Raw genomic sequence first — 23325 nt, forward strand, 5'->3', positions numbered from 1 at the left:
TGCCTGTGTGTAAGACCCTCCTCACGAAGATTGGAAATAACATACTGGAACATGCCTTTGTAGTTTCATCGGCATGCCCGGTTGCCCTCTTTGAGCAGGACTTGTTAACAAAACTGCAAGCTAAAATCTTATTCCGGAATACTCAGATTGTAGTACAGCTGCCAATAAAGCAGGGCTCAAATTATCAGATGGCCCTTCAAGCAATCAAGATTGTTTTAGAGGCCAAAGAGACAGAGATTTTAGGAAATGTTGATCCATGTGTGCAGGCAGATGGAACCCTGGCTGAGCAAATGCATAACACCAGTTAAAATCTTCTTAAAGAAGGGAAAGAGCTCTGTATGCGTGAGGCAGTATCCTCTGAAAAAAGCCACCCATGCAGGCTTGAAGCCGTTCATTGAGAAGTTCAAAAAATTATGGTTGGCTCATAAAGGGTTCATCTCCCTTTAACACCCTGATTTTGGGTGTGCCCGAGGCAGATAGCACCTCTGTCAGGTTGGTGCAAGACCTGAGAGCAGTGGCTGACTGCCCTTTGTGCCTCAAAAATGATGCAAAGATGTTTAAGCCCCCAGCTCAAATGAGAACTCGCCCATGGGCTTACTATCCTTTTCAGAGATTTCAAATTGACTTTTCAGAGTTGCCCCAGACGCATGGCTATCAGTACCTGCTAGTAATAATAAAACCAATTGACTGCACTGCACAGACAGTAACCAAGATCCTGTTAAAAAGTAATCCCTAGGCTCTTGTTACCTAAAGAGAGTGAATCAAATCAGGGCCCCCATTTTGTTGGACAAGTGACCCAAGTAGTGGCCCAGGCATAACAAACTAACTAGAAGCTACACCCCCCCTTGGAAACCTCAATCCACAAGTCAAGTTGAGAAGATGAACTGCACCTCAAAGGCAATGCTCACTAGAATTTGTTTAAAGATTAAGTTGAAAGGCCACAGGCCTTGCCAATCACCTTGACTCAAGTACGGTGCACCCCCAAGGGAAGTATTAAATTGACAGCCTTTAAACATTATATAAGCACCCACCTCGGATATTACCTATGGCTGATAGCTTAAATGTGAATTTAGAAGTAAGAGTTTTAAGATTCAAGATTATGTTACTGCCTTGCAGTCTGTTTTGTTTTCACAGGTTTGCGACACCTCACCAATCCTGGACTTTAGACGCTCCAGTGCATAATCTCAATCCCGATGATTGGGTGCTAATCCAGTCCTAGAAAGATGAACCACCTACCGAGAAGCAGAAGGGTTGTTTCAGATCCTACTTACCACTCCCATTGCTATAGAAGTTGCTAAAGGGAAGAAGTGGATTCATCACACTGAATAAGGGCATCACCTGCACCAGAGAGGGTCACACCGGAAGCTGACCCACCTGAAGGCAGCCGCTGGAATAATGAACCCCTGGAGGGACTCAAGTATTTGTTCCTGAGAGAGCTTTCTCCTAACGCTTACACATGCCCATTATTCTCTCCTTCTTAAGTTTAGTTGTCTCAACACTCCCCACTCAAGTAAAAACAGCAAGAAAAAACAGTTTAAGAGGCATGTTGAGCTTATGCTTAAGCAGAATAGAGATAATTTTGCTCTCTATTACTAATACCCATCAAATGTCAGAAACTTTACTTTGTTGCCTCCCTTAATTAGAAAACCACAGGTAGCTCTACAGAAAGAGGGCACTCTCATTTCAAGGGTTCTTGATGAACTGAACAAAACTGAGTTCCAAAAGTTCAAATTCCAGACTTACACACAAAAAAATGTGTTTTTCTTGTCAACATTCTAGTAGGGATGTATGAAACACTTACCTGGTTCCGCGCTGGGGCATCCGTGGGGGGGGGAGGTGCTCGGTCCCTCCCCCTGGAATCCTCCCCGGCCGGCTCCGCTCTGCAGCAGGTCCTCAGAGCCGACGGCTTGAGCCAGCCGCAGCCAGAGTTCCGGCTGTGAATGGGCAGTCGCAGCCGCAAAGAGTGGCCGTCGTAGCGGCCACCATTTGCGTCCTTCCAGGCTGTATTTATGTAGCCTATCATGGCAAAGAGCAGGGATGCAAATGGAGGCCGCTACACTGTTTGCACCCCTGCTCTTTGCCGTGATAGGATATGTAAGTATTTATGTAGCCTATCACAGTAAATGCCACTACAAAAAGGGCGGCCGCTATGCCATTTGTGTGGCTATCTTTACTATGGTAGGCTACATAAATACTTACGTAGCCTATCATGGAAAGAGCAGGGGTGCAAATAGCATAGTGGCTGCCGTTTGTGCCCCTGCTCTTTGCTGTGATAGGCTATGTAAATACTTACGTAGCCTATCATGGCAGCCTGGAAGTACGCAAATGGCAGCTGCTACGACGGCCACCATTTACGGCCGCAGCAGCCAGCTGAGAGACCAGCTGCCGCTGCTGCCGCCAGAGCCACAGCTGGAGCCACTGCCGGAGCCACCGCTGCCTCCACATCTGCCCCAGGTAAGCTTCGTCCCCATGGGATTCCGCGGGGTGTCAGGGTGGGTGGATGGGAGCCCATTCCACCATGGGTTTCGGGGGGCTGAATGCCAGTGCATTCAGCCTCATTGAAATCCGTGGTGGAATTCTCCGCCATCCCTACATTCTAATAGCTAAAACAAAGGCATCCTAGGCCTCACTTGCTGTTTAGAGAAAACCGTCAATGCCACAGCAATAATAGTTTGCGTCTTTAAGTGTGTAGTCCACCGCTGGACCAAAGAGAGTATAAATTTGAGAAAAGCATTTTAAGGGGGGAATTGTAGTAAAAATGTAACCGAAAAGCCATTGTATGTGTCTTAAGCAGCATGTAGTATTGTAAAAGCTGCGCATGCCTGGAGTGGGTGAGCAGTAACCCTAAGATAAGGAAGCTAGGCAAACTGCACACAACCAATCAAAGTGACATGCTAGCTAAGGAATGCAAGCTGAGGTGATAAAATTGTAGTGTGGGAGTTGCCAAGGGTCGACTCTGCTTTTGAGCGTGAGCTCCTTTGTCGAACTGTTTGCAAACAATAAAATCGAGTTGGACCCAGCCTGAAGTTGACTCTCCTCTTTGGCGCAAATTGGACTATCCCCAAGGGGGCGAAACTAGCATTTTGTGCAACAGTTACTTATTATTTTCTATATGTTTGGGGTATAATTGGCCTGGTGTGCCACACTTCAGAGTGTCCTGCATTGAGAGAAAAGCTTGGGCCAGACTCAATCCAATGCCATCACATAGAAGACATTCTCCTTGGTCTGTGGGTGTATCATACGAGGGGTCTCAAAGCTTATTGTGAGGTTGATACCTCCATTTCCTCATCTGTCATTGTCATCAAAGGTAAAGGTGTCCCCAACCAGTCGTGTCCGACTCTAGGGTGTGGTGCTCATCCCCGTTTCTAAGCCAAAGAGCCAGCGCTGTCAGAAGACGCTTCCATGGTCATGTGGCCGGCATGACTGAACACCGAGGTGCACGAAATGCTGCTACCTTTCCCACTGAAGCGGTACCTATTTATCTACTTGCAATTTCTTGCTTTCGAGCTGCTAGGTTGGCAGAAGCTGGGACTGAAGACGGGAGCTCACTCCGTCACGCAGCACTTGGGTCTCCAACTGCTAGCCTGCCAACCTTCCAGTCTGCAGTTCAGCGTCTTAACCACTAAGCCACCGTGGCCCAATCACCACACATTAATCTCTGTTGCACAGACCTGATGGTTTTGATTGGAAGGCATTGTTTACCTCGAAGGGGACAGTCTCCCCATTATGGAAATGTATCATATGGGATGGTCCTAAGCTAGGTTTTGGTGCAGGGCCATTTTCACTTCAGGACCTTATTCAGGTTACTGATTGAGCTCGCTTTCTAAGTTCTCCACAGATAAGGAACTGGGAACTACGATCCCACTTCGCCATCATTTCTCACCCTGAGATGTTATGGAACTGTTTCCTCTTGTAACAGACAATATTGGCACAAGGTGACTCCACTCAGTAGAAGGACGTTTCATGTGTTGATACAGGACAGGCCACAAGAGCTTGGAGTTGTGTGCCTCTTACGATGGTGTTTCTCTGGCAACAGCCTGGCCAAGCTCAGTCGGCCAATGGCTGCCCCCCTAACTAGGATATGGTGCAGCTCCAGTGACTTTGCACAAACATCTTTTCCTCCATCCATACATCTGTACTTGGAGTCACATGGAATTGAAGAAGTTGCAGAGTGGATGTTTCCTTCCCTTAGAATGATCAGATTCAGTGACTTATCCTTGTTCTTGCCAAAGTTTAAGGGGATCTCCCAAAGTTTGCCTTTGAGTCCAAAAACAAAAACACAAGCATCAAAAATCACATGAGGTAATAATGGGATGCTAACAAAACCACCACCAAATCACAGAAGCATATACATGGACACAGAGGTGATGTATGATTTGATGATGGTTTGGGGATTTATAAAGATTCCAATGATCCATGCCTGGGATCCATGTTTCTGTGCAATGACAGCGCTGGAGATGCTGGATAAGTTTGTGGTTCAGTCCATGGAGACAGAAATTATCTGTGATTTGATGGTGGTTTGTGGGGGGAGGGATCTCATCAGGATCGCCCAGGGCTGACTCCAGGTTGGAGGGGTGTGAAGTGTCCTCTGCTGGTGGCTTTACCTGGCTGTGGTTGCAGCACTTGGGACTTGGGTCGAGCTGCCCTTTTTACTTTCCCACAATGACCATAGCAGGAGTGTTGAACTTCAGGGCCATGGACCAAATCCAGCCCACCTGGGGTCCCAATCCTGATGGGAATTATATAGTAATGAGGCCTCCTGTTACAAAGGCAGATAGCAGAGAAAAAACAAAAGGCAAAACAGAATGAGCATTTACCTGTCCTACATGAACACAGGCTACCTTCGATTAACAAAAGCAGACCACGCTCTTCTTCAGTGAAGGAAAGAAAAACAGTTTACTCACAAGTATTCTTGCATATATACCGTGTAAAGTTTCAAGAGAGTTCATTCAGTCCATTTTCTATTCCATTCCCCCGGCAGGAGCGAGAAAGAGCAAGCACATGCCCTCTCAGCAATGGTGGAAGGTCAGAGAGAGGATGGGGGAAGGACGGGGCAGAGCACAAGAAAACCATCACAGGAAACCACACTGTAGGCTGTCCAGATGCTAAGGCTAGCTATGACCCAACCCACATGAATTACCTAACTGCAACACTGTCCCCTTCCTGGAACATGCAGACAAGGTTGCAATATTCCCAGCAACTCCAGGCTTCTGGGGTTCCCTAGATAGCCATGTTGCCTTTCCCAAACAAGCAGATCATTTGGAGGTTTCCTGGCTTTTGCTTATTTCCCTCTCCTTCTAAAAGCTTGAAATGCTTCTCCTAAGGCTTAGCTACTGGCACTAAGAGATTTTGATGGGTGGCCCTGAATTGTGCTACTCTGACTGTTTCAGCTCTAATTTACTTCTTCCCCAAACAAGATTACACACATTTTGGTGAGTTCACTGGTAATACTCATGACACTGCCTTCCCTAACTGGGTACCTTCCAGGTGTATTTGACTGCAGCTCCCATAATTCCCTGCCAACGTGGTCACTGAGAATTATGGGAGTTATAGTCCAACGTGGCTGGAGGTCCCAGGCTGGGGAAGGCTGTCAGAGGGGGAGAATTCAGTTATATCATCAGGTTTCTTTTTATTGCTGGCAAACCCGTTTTATCAAGCAACAGAGGTACAATATTACGCCAGTACTTTTCCAGCTGCACTGGCTGCCAGTCCATTTCCGGGCCGGATTCAAAGTGCTGGTGTTAACATTCAAAGCCCTTAACGGCTTGGGGCCAGGTTACCTGAAGGATCGCCTCCTCCCATATGTGCCTGCCCAGACCTTAAGATCATCATCAGTGGCCCTTCTCCGTGAGCCCCTGCCAAAGGAAGTGAGGCGGGTGGCTACTAGGAGGAGGGCTTTTTCTTCTGTGGCACCCCGGCTCTGGAATGAGCTCCCTGGTGAGGTTTGCCTGGCGCCTACATTGTATTCCTTTCAGTGCCAGGTGAAGACCTTTTTATTTTCCCACGCATTTTAGCATTTTAGCTTTCTAAATTTTTATCTTTGCTGTTTTAAATCTGTATTTTAAACTCCTGCACTGCTGCTAGGTTTTATTGTGGTTGTATTGTTATATTGTGGTTTTAATGTTCTATATGTTTCTTGGCCTGGAACTCCCATCATCCATCACCATTGGCTATGGTGTGGAGGGCTTGCAGCCCAATAATATCTAGAGGCCCACATGTTCCTGGGGAAGGAGCCTGGGGAAGGAGGACCAGCCAGCAGCTGCACCAGGTGGATCCTGAGCCTGCTTCTGCCCCCACCCACAGGTACTTAAGGTGGGGCTGCCAGAGGCTGCTCGGGAAGGAGCCTGGGGAAGGAGGACCAGCCAGCAGCTGCACCAGGTGGATCCTGAGCCTGCTTCTGCCCCCGCCCCCGCCCCCACCCACAGGTACTTAAGGCGGGGCTGCCAGAGGCTGCTCGGGAAGGAGCACTTAGCGTCGCACTTGGAGTCGCGTAGGACCTGAAGATCTACCCACCTGCCTCTCCAGAGACACCAGCAGCCACAATACCAGCAGCAAATAGCAGCAGCAGCAGAGGGCAGCAGCTTTAAAGACAAGGGGAAGGGGCAAACGTGGACTATCTGCTCCTTCTTAGCTGCTGTTCTCTTTTTTCTCTTTTATATTCTTTTAAACTGTTGTGTATTTTATATCTTAATATTTTAATATGAGCCTGGGAGGACTATTGGGCAACTCAGGGGGTGGGGGAGGTGCCACCATAACTGTGGTCACGGGCAGGGGGAGGTATGGCATTGGGGGATTAACAGGCCAGCTGAGGAGAAGAGGGGCTAGACACCTTACAGCTGTCCCCTCTTCTGGTTCTTCCCCCAACCTGATGGTTCCTGGCAGCCTTACCAGTCTGCCCTCGGGTCTGGTGGTGCTGCTGCTGAATGCCAGGTCAGCCCAAAATAAGACCTCCCTCATCCATGATTTGATTGTGGATGAGGGGGCTGACCTAGCATGTATTACTGAGACCTGGGTGGGGGAACTGGGAGGGGTCACTCTCTCCCAGCTGTGCCCTCCTGGGTACTCGGTGCAGCACCAACACCGACTTGAGGGTCGGGGAGGGGGGTTTGCCCTGGTCTATAGGAATTCAATCTCCCTCTCCAGGCTTCCTGCTCATTCGAGTGCAGATCTTGAGTGTTTGTACCTTGTGTTGGGTACCTGGGACAGATTAGGGATTCTGTTGGTGTACTGACCACTCCGCTGCCCATCAGACTCCCTGCCTGAGCTGATGGAGGTGGTCTCGGACTTGGTGTTGAGGATCCCCAGGATGATGGTCCTGGGGGATCTCAACTTCCATGCCGAGGCCGCTGTATCCGGGGCGGCTCAGGACTTCATGGCCGCCATGACAACCATGGGGCTGTCCCAACATGTCATCAGCCCAACGCATATAAAAGGACAGACACTTGATCTGGTTTTCTCGACTGGGCAGGTGGATGGTGATCTGAAAGTGGAGGAATTAACATCTGTCCCTTTGTCATGGTCAGATCACTTCCTGCTGAGGTTTAGACTTCTGGCGGCCTTTCCCCTCTGCAAGGGTGGGGGACCTATTAAAATGGTCCGCCCCCGGAGATTAATGGATTCCGATGGATTCCAGAGGGCTCTGGGGATTTTTCTGCTGGTATGGCTGGTGCTCCTGTCGAAGCCCAGGTCACTCTGTGGAATGCAGAGATGACTCGGGCGGTTGACACGATCGCGCCCAAGCGCCCTCTCCCTCTGAGCAGAGCCCGGCCAGCTCCTTGGTACACACCTGAGCTGAGGGCAATGAAGCAAGAGGGAAGATGGCTAGAACGCAGGTGGAGGATAACTTGTGCTGAGTCTGACTGAACACAGGTAAGAGCCCACTATCGAGCCTACTCTGTGGTGGTGAGGGTGGCAAAGAGGCAGTTGTTTTCCACCAGCATTGCATCTTCTCAGTGTCGTCCAGTGGAGCTTTTCTGAGTGGTTCGTGGCCTGTTACATTCTGGGCCAGGGAGAGAGACGGTGGAATCCTCGGTAGCATGCTGTGACAAGTTTGCACGGCACTTTGAGGATAAAGTCGCTCAGATTCGTCTTGAATTGGACACCACCATTAATGCAGTTCCATTGGTAGAGGCGTTCAGAGCACCGTCTGGTCCAGTTTTATTGGATGAGTTTCAGTTACTGAGGCCTGAGGATGCGGACAAGGTGCTTGGCCAAGTCCGATCGACCACTTGTGTGCTTGACCCTTGCCCTTCATGACTTATTAAATCAAACAAGGAGGGGTTGTCCGGCTGGGTCCAGGAGGTTGTAAATTCCTCCTTGAGAGAGGGAGTGGTGCCTGCTGCTTTAAAAGAGGCAGTAATTAGACCACTCCTGAAAAAGCCTAACCTGGACCCAGAGGATGTTAACAATTATAGGCCAGTGGCCAACATCCCCTTCCTGGGCAAGGTGCTTGAGCGGGTGGTTGTAGGACAGCTCCAGGTAGGGGTGGACAAAAGTCACTTACCTTTTCTCGCAGCTTGTTCGCGGTGGGGGGGAGCGCTTCGCTGCTCCCCCCGCGAAGTTCAGGCCGGGGGGGGGAGGCTTCCCGCCTCGCCCGGCCGAAATTCAGGCCGGGGGGGAGGCTTCCCGCCTCGCCCGGCCGAAATTCAGGCCGGGGAGGAGGCTTCCCGCCTCGCCCGGCCGCGAACACGAAAGTAAAAAAAAAAAAAAAAGTCCCCTGATAGGCTACGTGACGATTCACATAGCCTATTATGGCTAGATCTGGAAAGTCAGCCGTCATAGGCTACGTGAATCATCACGTAGCCTATCACGGGTGACTTTAAAAAAAAAAAAAAGCGCGTACACGAATGGCGGCCCCCATAGGGAGCCGCCATTTGCGTTCCTTATTTGGTTGCTGTAGTCTATGTAAATGTTTACGTAGACTACGGCGAAAATAAGGGCAACGCAAATAGCGTTGCCCTTATTTTCGCCGTAGTCTACGTAAACATTTACGTAGACTACAGCAACCAAATAAGGAACGCGAATGGCGGCTCCCTATGGGGGCCGCCATTATCCGTACACACTTTTTTTTTTTTTTTTAAGTCACCCGTGATAGGCTACGTGACGATTCACGTAGCCTATCACGGCTGACTTTGCAAATCTAGCCGTGATAGGCTACGTGAATCGTCATGTAGCCTATCAGGGGATGGTTTTTTTTTTTCTTTGATTGCAATGGCGGGGGCGGCAGCCGGTCAAAAGACCGGCTGCCGCTCCCGCCCCGCTCGAACACCGGACGAACCACCAACCGGACCCGCCGCCGGGAGGGACATTCAGGGAAGGTAAGTCCCGTCCTGGGGGGTGCGGAGGATTTCTCCCCGAAACTTGTTCGGGGGGCCGAACACGTTGGCGCTCGGCCCCCCGAAGTTTCGGGGAGAAATTCTCCGCCATCCCTAGCTCCAGGCACTCTTGAATGAAACGGATTATCTAGATCCATTTCAATCAGGCTTCAGGCCTGGTTTTGGAACAGAAACTGCCTTGGTCGCCCTGTGGGATGACCTCTGCCGGGAGAGGGACAGGGGGAGTGTGACCCTGTTGATTTTCCTGGACCTCTCAGCGGCTTTCGATACCATCGGCCATGGTATCCTTCTGGATAGGTTGTCTGGGTTGGGAGTTGGAGGCACTGCACTACAGTGGTTCCGCTCCTACTTGGATGGGCAATTCCAGAAGGTGGTGCTGGGGGATTATTGCTCTGTGCCATGGCAATTGTGCCATGGGGTTCCACAGGGCTCTATTTTATCCCCCATGCTGTTTAACATCTACATGAAACCGCTGGGGGAGGTTATCTGGAGGTGTGGGCTGAGGTGCCATCAATATGCGGATGACACCCAGCTCTACCTCTCTTTCTCATCAAAACCAGGTGAGGCAGTGGCTGTTCTGAACCAGTGCCTGGGCATGGTAATGGACTGGATGAGGGCTAATAAACTGAAACTCAATCCAGACAAGACGGAGATACTGTTAGTGGGTGGTTCGTCTGCCCGGCTAGGTGATATTCAACCTGTTGTTGTGGGGGTTGCACTCCCCCTAAAGGATCAGGTTCGTAGTTTGGGGGTGCTCTTGGATCCAGAACTGTCACTTGAGGCACAGGTGAACTCAGTGGCATGGAGCACTTTTTATCAGCTTAGGCTGGTATACCAACTACGCCCTTATCTGGACAGACAGAGCCTAGCTACAGTTATCCATGCTCTGATAACATCTCGTCTGGATTACTGCAATGCGTTATACGTGGGGCTGCCTTTGAAAATGGTCCGGAAACTTCAGCTGGTCCAAAATAGGGCAGCAAGATTGTTAACAGGGACTGGCCTGCGAGCTCATATTACGCCAGTACTTTTCCAGCTGCACTGGCTGCCAGTCCACTTCCGGGCCCGATTTAAAGTGCTGGTGTTAACATTCAAAGCCCTTAACGGCTTGGGGCCAGGTTACCTGAAGGATCGCCTCCTCCCATATGTGCCTGCCCGGACCTTAAGATCATCATCAGCGGCCCTTCTCCGTGAGCCCCTGCCAAAGGAAGTGAGGCGGGTGGCTACTAGGAGGAGGGCTTTTTCTGCTGTGGCACCCCGGCTCTGGAATGAGCTCCCTAGTGAGGTTCGCCTGGCGCCTACATTGTACTCCTTTTGGCACCAGGTGAAGACCTTTTTATTTTCCCAGGCATTTTAGCTTTCTAAATTTTTATCTTTGCTGTTTTAAATCTGTATTTTAAACTCCTGTACTGCTGCTAGGTTTTATTGTGGTTGTATTGTTATATTGTGTTTTTAATGTTCTATATATTTTAAATTGTTTTATTGTGTGTTGTTTGGTTTTAATTTTTGTGAACCTCCCAGAGAGCTTCGGCTATTGGGCGGTATAGAAATGAAATAAATAAATAATTAAAAATAAATAATTCCTGACCTTTGGTATACATCAAAAATCATTTTCTTGATCCTGGCTCTTCTGTACATATTTCTTTAAGAGAGGTCAGGCCAAACTCACCTTTCCCCCATGGCGTACTCTTGACAGAAGATGGAGCCACATTTGGACTTCTCGCAAACATGTTTTTCTCCAGCTCGGCACCTGCGTCTTGAGCCACACGGAGAGTTCATGAAGTTGCGGAAGTGACACTTCCCCTTATAATTATCGCACACATAGTGATTCGGTCTGGTTCTTGCCAAAGCTCAAGAGATATTTTTTATTTTTACCGGAGATTGCCTTTGAGACCGATGACCTAAACATCAGCATCAAACATAGCATAATGTAACTTCTAGCACTATGCCTGGACAAAACCTGGTGCATATAATATCTCATGTGCTACGGAGAGCTTGGGCTGAGATCCCGGGCAGGCTGGGATGACTGTGCTTGTGGTGTAGTTCAACAGAACTCCCCTTCTGCTCGGCACTCGCTGTATTCGGAGAGACTCAGCAGCCCCGGCCTGGCATGAGTTTCCCGGCTGCTTCTGACCAGCTGGCTCAGGAGGTGAGAGGAAGAGGCACAGTGGCAGTTCAGCAGGAAACCCGAAATGGTGTCACTGCTCCTGCTGCTGGTGCTCCTGCTGCTGCCCCCTGCAGCCTGTGAGATGAAGCGTTTAACGTGTCCTCCAAATCTGATGGAACATCAGAAGGGAGCATCGAATTACTACCGACCAGGAGACATCCTCATTAGTGGAGTCATATCTTCACAAATGTTTGAGTATCACGACCCATACATCTTTTCAGAGTCCCCTTTAAACAGGCGTGATTGGTAAGTAACGGCCACTTCTTTGCTCCCAACCTGCAATCCAGTTAACCTCATTTTTTGGAGACCATCCCTGGTAAATCACCCTCCCTGCTTTTCCCTCTTCTGTCCTAATCCAAAGGAGGACTGGGAGCTCCATTAACATGAAGGCAACATTTAGTTAAGTTTGATTACCCATGATTGGATAATATGGGTTTCCTTGCATAGGGTCGACCAAAAGAAATAAAAGATCCCATATCTAATCAATATTAATGGTACCTTGGCTGTCTTCAAGTTAATAATATTATTTTCCTTATGAAGGTCATAGTATTTTTAGGCATTATATATCAATAAACTGATTGATTTCTTGCAATTGAAATGTATGGGTCTGTGGTCTTTTATGCCGGTCTGTAACCCACAGGTGTGACGTAAGCCTCCTTCAGGTCTGCCTGCCTCTGCTTTGGGACAGCTGTCCTCACTGTCCCACCAGCTTCAGCCTCCAAATTCACCAGGTACAAGTGACACCCAATATGCCTAGTTGGTTCCCTTTACCCAACCAGGAGAAGTACCAAGGAAATATGAATGCTATCGGTAGCACAGAAAGATGTACAAGATGTGGGGTTTTATAATTTAAAACAAACCATTTAAAGTTTATTTAATACAAGAGAAGTTATATCTTAACAATTAATCATGCAGTTCTCAGCCTCATCCTGCCCCTTCTAACTCCTATTCCCACAACCCCACTATCTGGATGTAGCTTCCTCCATCCCTAAGGCCTGTCTCCAAACCCCATCTAATCAACCAGCTGTCTGCTCCTGCCTATATAACCTTGGTCTCCCCTCACACACAACCCCTCCCACCTTTCCCTCAATTTTTAACAAACAATTAACCCTCGCTCACCTAGGTTCTATTTAACACAGCAAACACATATAAACATCACTATACACTCGACATTGTGATTCTGGCACAGTCCATGGCGGAAGATTCCCACTCACCTCCGCTTCCCGCCAGATCGTTGCGGAGCTGAATCATCCTTGCCGGCAGCTCCATTCCTCAAGCGATACGGCTGCCATTGCCATCCGTATCACTGCGGATGAGAAAGAGGAAGTGATCCGGATGCAAATGGCATCTGCCACGCCATTTGCGTCCCTGTTTCTTCTTGCGATAGGCTAGGTGTCTGTCTTTACGTAGCTATTTACATAGCCTATCATGTGAAAAAATAGGGACATTTTTTCATGAAATTTAGATGAATCTATAGCCCCATGAAAGGGGCTATAGATTTTAAAAAGAAAGAGACATTTTGTTTACTTTGCATGAAGGATGACATTGTGACACATACATTTTAATTTCTATTTATTGTTTTCCAGTCGTGTACGTCTGAGGTACTGGCACAGCTTGTCCTTCTTGTTTGGCATCCAGGAGATCAATCAGAATCCCAGGCTCTTACCCAACATCACTCTGGGCTACAACATCTATGAGAGCCATTATTATGGAAGAACCACTTCCTATGCCATGCTACACCTGCTTACGGGTGGGAAAAGCAATCATCCAAATTACAACTGTGGGAGAAGGAATAACCCGCTGGTCCTTGTTGAAGGGGTTGAATCTGACCTCTCCATCCTGATTTCAGTCATGTCAGGCATCTACAAGATCCCACAGGTATGAATGGGGAGGGGAGGGGAGGCCAGCTGCATTTCAATGGGAGCTGGCCTCTGTCAGCTTGGACTCCATTCAAAATCATCTCTGCTCACTGGGGAAGCAGGTCCTCTGGAGTGTATATTGGGGGGGGGCTTACCAAGACCACATGGGCTCAGAGGGGCCCAGCTCCCAACCCTGTCCATTCCTGCTTCTCTCCTTTTGGCTGTGATTGAATGGAGGTTAAGCACAGCCAGCACTTGAACGCAGGGAAGTCGGCATAAGCCACATGATGACACTAAAGCAGGGGTGTTGCTAAGCAGGGGTGGGCATGAAGCAGCCTGCAGGCCATATACGTCTCCCCTGGCAATTGTTGTGGATGCCTACGTGGTCATTGAAATTGGGGTCAGGGAAGTGGGCCAAGCGGTTCTTTTGTGAGCTGTGGGGAGCCCAGTTCTACTGGGAAGTAACATGCTCTCTCCCTCCACAACGTGTTCCCAGCACTCTGGGATTTGGGTCCTGTGGCCATATGTGGAGGTATCGGTGGGGTGCAGCCACTCCACCGTTTGAGGGATGGCAGTGTACCCACCAGACCTATGAAGCAGCCCACCCCTGAGCTAGAGGCACAGACCTGCTATCAATTCTGCTCATGTTGCCCCTTCTTCGTTGTGATTCCTGAAAAAGGCTCCAGTGTGCCTCAAAAACAATATCTGGAACAAACTTGGGAGTGGGGCTTACATCTTCCCCTTCTGGTGAGCTAACTCATGGCAGGGAGCAGGATTAACCTTTCTCTCGTGGTGTCCTCAAGTGAACTGCTCTATGGTACTTGGAATAACTGGAAGGTTTCCATTCACTCCTATGGGGAAAAGAAAAGCATTGCCTTTCGGGTGTGCTTTTCATGTGGGGTGGGTTTGCTTGTGTCTCAAGTCCTCCCACTGTCAAAGACCCCACTGTACCTCCTTGAGCAAATCACACAAAGAATGGAAGCACCACAAAGGATCCTTCAGATATTTTAGGACTCCACCCCCATTTTTGTTAGAGATTAATGATTTCAGGTTAATAAAAATCTGATCATATCCTGAAAACAAATCAGTGCAAAGTACCAGTTTCTTCCTTTCCTCACTAGATCAGTTATGGTGTAGCTAGTCATGTTCTTAATGATAGAAGTCAGTTCCCTTTTGTCCACCGGATGGGCCCAAGGGAAGAAACCCAGTACCATGGGATCGTCCAACTGCTTCTGTTTTTCGGATGGACGTGGATTGGTCTCTTTGCACCAGGCAATGACAATGGAGACAGGTTCATGAGAGCCATGACACCTCTGTTGTCTAGGAGTGGAATTTGTGTTGCCTTCTCAAAAAGACTACACATAAGAATCAGACACGAGAGTAAATTATCTATTGTGTGGAGACAAGTCAATGTAGTTGTATTGTATGCAGATATTCAATATGTATTTCAACCAGTTATCAATATGCAAAGAATGCTTGAAACGAAAGAAAATGGAGCAAGAGTCTGGATCACAACAACATTTCCAGACATTGACTACAACTTGTTTGCTGTTCCTCGTAACTTCAAGTTCATCCATGGTTCTTGGACCTTCAAAGTGAATACACAAAAAAGGACACAATATGATTACTATCAACCGTTTACCTCTTCTCTGCGTCTGTTTTGGGATGAATCCTTTGATTGTTTATCTTCAAAACATGTGTTTTCCAAGAGAAGCTGGAAAAGATGCACAGAGAAAGAGAAACTGAGGACTCTGCCGCTGGAGGAGGTTGAGAGGGCCCTGTCCCAAGACAGCTTCAGTGCCTACAACAGTGTTCAAGCAGTGGCCCATGCTTTAAATGCTGCATATTTATCCCAACCGAAGCAGATGATGCTGATGGTGGGTGGATGGGACAGGCTGAAACGTCCAAAGCTGCAGCCCTGGCAGGTATTGCGTTTTTATTTTGTAACACCACCATAGTGGTGAAAGACTCAGTGTGGGGATGTAATATGCACATTATCATTCTTAGTGCATTACTGAGTGGTTTCTGTGTCTGAGAGATAGCTTGGTATCCTGCTCTAGACAGGCTGCATTCTGTATGTAGGACCAGGCTCATAGTCTGTGGTACTCCTGGATTCATTGTTGTTGTTGGAGTTCCCAGTGACCTCAGTTGCTTGTGGTCCCTTTAACAGCTTTGTCTGCTTTTCCAGCTGCAGCCACTCCTAGATGGGTATAGTTTGGCCACAGTGGTACCGATATCAGTGACTTCAAATCTGGGCTGCCAGCTCTCTGCGAGGATACCCCTGAGACCAGTCCAGAAGGTACAGGCAGTACAGAGTGTGACTGCCTGACTGTTGTCATGTGACATGTAACCCAAGTGTGACATGTAACCCTTCTGCTGAAAGCATTGCACAATGCCTATTTGATAACAGGCCTGGATTAAATTCTGTTCCTCCCCCCCCCCCCGAATCCTGGCCGGCCGGCTCCACTCTGCGGGAATTCCGCGGAGCTGCCGGCCGGCTCCACCAGCAGCCAGACATCCGGCCGCTGGCTAGCAGGGACACAAATGGCGGCAGCCATAGCTGCCACCGTTTGTGTCCCTGTAGTCAGACGTGATAGGCTACATAAAGACTTACATAGCCAATCACGTCTGGCTTAAAAACAAACAAACAAACAAAGAAACAAACGCATATGCAAATGGCAGTGGCTACAGCTGCCGCCATTGGAGTTCCTTATTTTTGGCCTTCTTAGTCTACGTAAATATTATTTATGGACGCTATGTGCATTCCCCCTTATTTTTGCCATCTTAGTCTATGTAAATATTTACATAGGCTAAGAAGGCCAAAAATAAGGAACGCAAGTGGCGGTGGCTGTAGCCGCTGCCATTTGCATACGCATTTTTTTTTTTAAGCCAGACGTGATAGGCTACGTAAGTCTTTACATAGCCTATCACGAATGTGGAAAAAAACAAACAGACTGCAAATGGCGCGGTGGCGGCAGCCGTTCAGAAGACCAGCCGCCGCCGCCGCCAAAGCTGCCGCCGCCATCCAGAACATCCGCCCCAGGTAAGTCTCCGCCCAGGCGGGATCTGCGGGGGGGGGGGCAGGCCGTTCCGCCATGGAGTTCGGGGTACCGAATGCACTGGCATTCGGCCTTACTGAGATCCATGGCGGAATTCTCTGACACCCCTACCTGCTCGATCACTGCTGTCTTAGGCAGAGGCACTCCAGAGGGGCCCACTTGGGTTTTGTATCTGCTTGGAAACCACCAGGAGGAGGGCCTTTGAGTGTGTTGTCTCCCAAACGGAGGAATTTCCTTCCAACTATCAGGCTTACCCAGACAGCACTTTGTTTTCAGCAGTTGGTGAACACTTTAGTTTGGAAAAAAGCAGGGCAATGGAGACATGATTGTTCTCTCTCTCTCAAAATGCTAGAACCCAGGGTCATGCTATGAAGCTGACTTGTGGGAGATTCAGGACAGAGAAAAGGAATAATTTCTTCACACAGCACATAGTTAAACTATGGAATTCGCTACCCCAGGATGTAATGATGGCCACCAATTTGGATGGCTTTAAAAGAGGTCTAGACACATTCCTGGTGGAAAAGGCTACCAATGGCTACTAGTCCTGATGGTTACGTGCTACCTCCAGTACCAGAGGCAGTGAGCCTGTTTGCACCAGTTTCTGGGGAACATGGGCAGGAGGGTGCTGTTGCACTCATGCCCTGCTTGTTGGTTCCTGGTCATCAGCTGGTTGGCCAGTGTGTGAACAGAATGCTGGACTAGATGGTCCTTGGTCTGATCCAGCATGGCTCTTCTTATGTTCTTATGTTCCTATGTTTTCTTTTCAGGCAAGCATTTTGTGACAAATGAGCTTCTACTCAGACCACATGAGGACAAATCCAGCCTTTTTAACTGAAGTTGGACTCTCTTCCTCATCTCTCTCTCTGTGTCTCTCTCTGGTGGTCCCATTGCATAGGCTTCCCTATTCAGAAAGGGCCCATCTACGCAGGGGTTCTCTCAGACAGGGGAGCTCTCTCTGGTTCTGTCTGTCCTTTCTTCCTCCTTGCTCATATAACCCTTGGGTCCAAAGACATGGCAGTGACCCAGACCAGATTTATTTATTTATTTATTCATTCATTCATTCATTCATTCATTCATTTCTACATTGCCCAATAGCCAAAGCTCTCTGGGTGGCTCACAAAAATTAAAACCACAAAACACGGCATAAAACAGTGTAAAATATGAAAGCTTAAAACCACAATATAACAATACACCCAGAATAAAACCTAGCAGCAATGCAGAGATTTAAAATATACATTTGAAACACCAAAGCTAAAAGACTGGGAAGCTAGATGCTAAAATACTGGGAGAATAAAAAGGTATCCACCTGTTACCGGAAGGAGTACAACGTAGGTGCCAGGCAAACCTCTCTAGGGAGCTCATTCAACAGCCTGGGTGCCACAGCAGAAAAGGCCCTCTTCCTGGTAGCCCCCGCCTGACTTCCTTTGGCAGGGGCTCATGGAGAAGGACCGCTGAGGATGGTGTTCTGACCCAGGCAGGCACATATGGAAGAAGGCGATCATTCAGATAACCTGGCCCCAAGCCGTTAATGGCTTTGAATGTTAATACCAGCCCTTTTATCAGGCCTGGAAAAGGACTGGCAGCCAGCACAGCTGGGAAAGCAGCCACCCCGGAGCATATCAGGGAAAACCTGATTGTATTTATTGACATTAATAAATAGCAATAACAGAAGCAATAAACTTTAGCATAGACAAAACAACTATATCCCCAAGTTCAAAAAACCCTTCCCATTTTGTCCCAAGATCTAGATGTGCCTTGGAGCATCTTTTTGCTTTACTCACAGGTAATCTAAAGAAGGAAGCTGTTATTGGGTTGATTTCTTTATTACATTTATGTCAAGAGGAAAAAAAAAATGAGTGAGTTACAGTAGATGGTGCTTGTGGTTTCACTTGGTCAAAAACAACAACAAAAAGAACCCTGAGTGCACTGCAGTATATTTTGGTCCAGTAAGTAGGATGCAAGTTGTAGTCCAAAATGTCTGGAGGCACCAGGTTGGAGAAGGTGACCAGATTGGAGACCTGGTTGGAGAAGGTGGCTACCAGGTTCGAGAAGGTGCAGATTAATGACTCTGGACGTGCCCAAAATGCTGAAGTAGAAAGGGGAGACTCAAGAAGGTATCTCAGCTGTGACTAGGGATGTCAGAGAATTTCTCCACGAATCTCCAGGAGGCCGAATGCCAACGCATTCGGCCCCCCGAAATTGGTGGAGAAATGGTCCGGCCCCCTCCCGGGATGGGACTTACCTCATGCGAATGTCCCTTGCGGCGGCGGCTCCAGGTGGTGGTTCGGCGGCGGTTCGGCAAGGGTTCAGCGGCGGCTGGTCTTCCAACCAGCTGCCGCCGCCGCCATTTCCAAGTAAAAAACAAAAACAAACAACAAACATGATAGCCTACGTAAAGATTTATGTAGCCTATCATGGCTAGATTTTCAAAAAACACCGTGATAGGCTACGTAAATGTTTACGTAGCCAATCACGGCTGACTTTGAAAAAAAAAAAAAAGTGCGTATGCAAATGGCGGCACCCATGGGCGCCACCATTTGCGTTACTTATTTTGGCACGGGTAGTCTACGTAAAGATTTACGTAGACTACGGCGAAAATAAGGGCAACGCAAATAGCGTTGCCCTTATTTTCGCCATAGTCTTCGTAAATATTTACATAGACTACCCATGCCAAAATAATGAACTCAAATGGTGGTGCCCATGGGCGCCTCCATTTGCATACTTTTTTTTTTTTCCCCAAAGTCAGCCGTGATTGGTGTCAGGGTGGACACTGAGCCCATAGAATCCTAGAGTACTGATTCTGAGGAAGAGCAGTCGCTCCTGGGAGAGGAGCGCGCTCCTCTTTCCCAGGACCAACAGCTGACGGAGATTCCTCGCACCAGCATTCCTAGTTTAGTTAGCAGTCCAGGGAGTGACAGAGCACAGATAGCAGACTTGGTGGATGCGCGACGCAGATGTAGAGAGCGGCGCCAGATGGAGGGCGCGGAAAGGAGGCGTAGTGCCCGGTTGGCGCGCAAACAACGGCTGCGCCCAGAGAATCCAAGGGAAAAGGGGAGGCACTCTCCCTAGTCCTTAAGTTCAGGGGTCTGCCAGTAATTCCCTTTCAAATGGGGACCAACTGTTCCAACTTAGGGCATAGGTACTGTGCTGCTCAGATCTCATTGCAAACGGTATAGTTGTTAAGTTGTAAAAGAAGAATAAAGCTTTGAAAGGAATCCCTTTGTCTGTGTCTGGACTTAGCTACTGGATTAGACTGAGAGAGCCCTCCAAGGAGCCCTTGACAGCAGGCTACATAAACATTTACGTAGCCTATCACGGCTGACTGCAGGCCAGGGATGCAAACCGCGGTGGCTACGGCCACCGCCATTTGCGTCCCGGCAGGAGAAGAACTTTCATGGCCAGACAGGCGGCGCGCTCCCCCCAGCCAGAATTTTGGCGGGGAGGGATGGGGCACCTCCCCCCCACTGTGAAGCAAGCTTCGGGATCAGGTAAGTGACTTTCGTCCATCCCTAGCTGTGACTGAAAAAAAAAAGACTGTCATCCACTCTGAGTTCAGATGGGATGTGCGTTGGCCCCATTTTGTAGAGGATTAGAGCTCGACGAGAGAATGACTAAGGTATTGAATCTGCTTCCATGTTTTCTAAATGCTGTTTGTTTTCTCTGTCATTCCAGTTTCATGCTTTCTTAAGAGAAGGATGGCTTTCTAATACTTCCATGGAGGGATTGTATTTGGATGAGAATGGGGAGCTCGAACCTGACTTTGATATCGTGAATTGGGTGCTATCTTTCAGTGACGAAAAGGGTAGAGTGAAAATTGGGAGTATACATAGACAGGCATTCACAGACATAAAGCTCACCATGAGACCAGAAGCCATTGTGCTGCCCAGGCATTTTAACGGGGTAGGGGAAATTATTTGTGTCACCTTACTGATGTGTTAAATTCTAATAATATGTTGAATCTTACATGTGAGATTTCCAATACAATTCTATACACAACTACCTTATTTGAGCTAGCAAGAAGGGGCTGGCGGAGTAGATCTCAGAAGTGGTGAATGTGTCTTTGCATGATGGAGTGGTGGCTGCCACCTTGAAGGAGGTGTTGGTGTGTCTCCTGAGAAAACCCTCCCCAGAGGTTTATATGAATATATATGAGTCACTAAACCCCCGTTCTGTGTAAGGTGCTTGAGAGGGTGGTGGCTGGGCAATTATAGATGTTATTGGAAGATACTGATTATCTCACCCCATTACAGTCTGGGTTAAGGCCTGCTTTGGGGACAGAATCACCTTTGGTCACCATGGTGGCTGACCTCTTGTGGGGAGTGACAGAGTTAGTACAGCCCCATTGATCTTGCTTGATCTCTCTGTGGCTTTTGATACCCTTGACCACAATAGTCTTTTGGATCATCTCCATAAGCTGGGAACTGTGGGCATTGTTAGACAGTTGGTATGCTCTTACTTGCATGGAGAGTTCCAGAAAGTAGTGGTTTATCAATCTATCAAATAAATAAATAAACAAAATAAATAAATAAATAAATAATTGAGACAGTTTAATATCTCCCAAAACTTGTCTTGGTCCTCCTCAAACTTTTCCACTTGGACCTCCATGTCTCATTCTTTCCTATTTCTTGCCTGTCTGTCCCTCCAATGCCATTTATATAGCAGATAATGTGTGTGGCTTTACACACATCTCCAGAATGCCATAATCCTATTCAGATGGAGCAGCATTAGGCACAAACCCATCCAGGTCTCCATCCATACTCAGACTCTCATACTTTCTCCTTGCCACCATGCTCTGAGTGCAGTAGTACAGGAGGTCTCAAGTTACTCTAAACTGGAGGACTTCAGAGAGCAGACTGGAAGCCTGGAGATGCCAGATGGGGCCACCGTTGAAGGTGGGCATTGGGGCAAGTCATAAAGGCAGGATCACGTCAACTTTAGAAACACTTCATTGGTTCTCACTCAACTTCAGGATGCACATCAAGGTGCTGAAACAATTGAAGCACTGCACAATCTAGGGTGAGTGTAGTACAAGGGACGTCTTCCATATGACTCATGCATGTGTTCTCTTAGAATAAATGATGAGGCCCCCTCCAAGTAGCACAACCATGTGAGGTTTGGCTGGCAACAAATTGCCGGAAGGTATTTTGTTCTGTGGCATTGTCCTTGGATAGTTTGGTCCACCATGAGCATCAAGTAAGAAGTCCAAGTGTCCTTTTGGTCATTTCAATGGGATTTTTATGATGTGATGCTTCAGTGTTTACTTGTTCATTTTTGCTTAATTTATTTGCTTAACTTAATGTATTCTGTGATTTTGTATATGGTTTTAAACCTGTGTGAGCCCTGTCTAGGGATGGCTGAGAAATCCGCCATGGATTCCAATGAGCCCGGATTCATTAGAATCCGCCACCCAGAGTCCTTTGCGGTACGGACTACTCCCCCCGTGAAATCCTCCCCGGACGGACCCTTCCTGCTGCTGGCTGATCTGGGTCTGTCCGCTGCTGCCATCCATCCTCTGCCATTTACATCCCTGCTCGTTGCCGTGATAGGTTATGTAAATATTTACATAGCCTATCACTGAAAAGAGCAGGGACACAAATGGCGTCCCCTACGCGGGATGCCATTTGCGGCTGCAGCCTGGCAGCAGACGGAAATCTGGCTGTGGACTGGCCTGGCCTGCAGCTCTGTGGACCAACCATCAGCATAATCCATGAAAGGTAAGTGATTTTCGTACATCCCTAGCCTCCCCTCACCCTGTGGACACTCAGACCAGACCGGTAGGTGGGTTTCGTACACCCCTAGCCATGTCAGGGAATTATTTGGGGGGGGAAAGGCATGATAACAATAGAAAACACAAATCAAAACCATCCATTCCTATTTACACAGATCTGATTCACAGTGGGATTTTTCCCCACCCTGAACCTTTGAAATTATATGTACTCCATACTGCTTTGTGAGTCTTGGCATTGAAGGCGGCTTTCTCGTTTGTTGATTTTACTCTTTTGTATTGTAAGTTGCCTTTGAAAGTCCCCGGTTTTGAATGGTGGCTAAGAAATATATTAAAAGTGCAGTCTTATGGAGATAGGTGGCCACCTCCGAACTCGGAGATGACCACCTATCCAACGCAGGGCAGGAGAAGCATGGAGGGGATCATTCCCTCTGCACTTCTCCGCCCTGTATTTGTGGCTAGACAGCCGATTTCAGCTGTCTAGCTGTGGGAGGGTAGAGTGGGGGAGAAGGTTGCTGGATGACACATAGAATGTGTCGTACCACCATTTCTGCCTTCCCCTCCCCAGAATGCTCCCTGGAACACCCTGTTTTGGCTGCTTCATGCTCCGCTTGCGAACGGGGAACACAGGGCTGTTCCGCACTGCCTGAGGCATAGAAGAGGGGGAAGGGAAGAATGTGGACTTTGAGGTCTGTTCCTGGAAAATCAGATATCCTATAGCCAGCTAGCAGCTGACTAGTGGCCATAGATGCTTCCACATAAAGCTTTTATTGTGCAATTGCCCTGCCTGACCCAAAGAAATGTGTGGGTGGGGGGGGGGAGGTGTCGGTCCAGATGATGGCATCTTCTATTTGAAAACCACCCCACGTTTTCCTACTGTTTCTTCCTCCTTATTTTGTTTCACCTGGGGCTGCTCTACAAGTGGTTTTATTTTATTTTTTACCAGCATTGTAATGCCTAGCTCACATGTGTATTGTGCAACATGCACCCCAAACAGTCCTCCTCACGCTATTTCTCCCTCTTTAACATTCTTTTCTATCTGCTCTCCCACTGAGGAGCAAAAACATCACACAAAGAAGAGAGGGGTGTTTCTAGTTGTGTTGCCAAAATTATGCTGTTCTGTTGCCTCCCTAAAAAGGCTACCCCCAAACATTTTAAACCTGCACTTAAAACTTTAAAA

The sequence above is a fragment of the Heloderma suspectum genome, chromosome 2 (assembly GCF_057233095.1).
Source record: "Heloderma suspectum isolate Gila_16-S chromosome 2, 16-S_ref, whole genome shotgun sequence".
Taxonomy (NCBI): Eukaryota; Metazoa; Chordata; class Lepidosauria; order Squamata; family Helodermatidae; genus Heloderma; species Heloderma suspectum.